We start from the raw sequence: 1,328 nt of genomic DNA on the forward strand, positions 1-1,328 counted from the left end.
CCAAGTCTATGAAACGGAGGGGAGGGGGGCCCGGGAGGAAGGGCCTGGGAGGGGCTGGAGCCCTCGGGGCCTGTGCCCGCCAGGGCTGGAGGATCTGGTGGCCGGTCAGGACACCATGTGCTCAGAGGGCCGGCCATCTGTCCTCCACAGAAGAGGCTGCCAAGCTGGGGTGTCTTGGTTTAAAAATACCTGGTGGGGACAGGGAATCCCTGAAGGAAACGTCAAAAAAAATTGTGGAAATGGGGAGGGAGAATGAGAGCTGTTGGCCAAGAGCTTCTACATAAAGATGAAATTTGAGAAAAAGAGGAAACCAAGTCTCTTAAATGATGTGAGGGTTCTAGGGAGGAACTGAAAGGCGGCTGGGACGATGGGGGAGACGGTCATTTGGTGCTGCTGGCCTGCCCCGCGGAGTTTAGGTGGCCTCCATCCGGGGCTCCTCCCTGCTCTGGGGCTCCTGGGGCTCCCCCTCGAGCCGGAGAGATGGTGCTGCCCTTGGCGCTGGGGTAGAGGCTGTTGTCGGAGGACGGACAGTTGGTCGAGTTGGGCACCGGGCCTCTCCTTCTCCACTGCACAGACTCGCTGCTCCCAAGGAGCATCCCACCGCTTGAGGTCGTCGATGTCTTGCTGGTGTGTGTGGTTTTTCCTTCGCATACCCAGGATGTACCCTGTGGCTCTGTCTAGGACTTGGGCCCGGGATGCCTTCTGTCCTTGGAGTGACGGGGCCGAGTCCCGCAAACTGTGAAAGCTGTCTCGATGTCCTCCCTGTGTTTTCGTTCCGGTGCATTATGATGAGCCCGTTTGTCAGCCTCGGATTGAAACCTCGGTTGCTCTTTGTCGCTCTCCACCTCCATGTCGTGTCATCCTTATCCCTCATTTCCTGGGGCTCAGACGGCCTGAGGAGGCAGGGGGAAGTCACCTCACTGACAGCAAGAAGCCCGGTCCCCCCACACACTCACTTGCTCACACACACACACACAACATGGGCAAGAACCACTTCCTCACTCCAGTCAACAAACACTTATGAAGTGCCTACTGTGCGCAGACACTGGGCCCATTCAGGGTCTTCTCTTTGAGTTTCCTGATCCCTGCTCAGGGGACGCTGGACAAAATCTCCCATCCTTGAAAGGCCCGAGCCGCTCTCTGCGGTCCTGGGGTGACCGGGAAGGCTTTGGCCAGTTAGCAGGGGAGAGCAAGAGACTAAGGCTTCCCATTCCCTCGGACCCCTCTCTCCCCTCAAAAGCTGGAAACCTCTGATACGGACATTTCTTGCTCTGGAGCAGTTCTCTGCTCCTAAGAACTGAGAAGGCTGGTGACCGGGAGTCGCCATC

The 1,328-nt window shown here is 57.9% G+C and overlaps 1 pseudogene; it reads right to left on the bottom strand.

Moving 5' to 3' along the window:
- Window positions 1-412: 412 nt before the first annotated feature.
- Window positions 413-851, bottom strand: LOC116631349 (annotated as a pseudogene).
- Window positions 852-1,328: the final 477 nt, after the last annotated feature.

Source organism: Phoca vitulina, unplaced genomic scaffold, assembly GCF_004348235.1.
Source record: "Phoca vitulina isolate PV1807 unplaced genomic scaffold, GSC_HSeal_1.0 scaffold5, whole genome shotgun sequence".
NCBI lineage: Eukaryota > Metazoa > Chordata > Mammalia > Carnivora > Phocidae > Phoca > Phoca vitulina.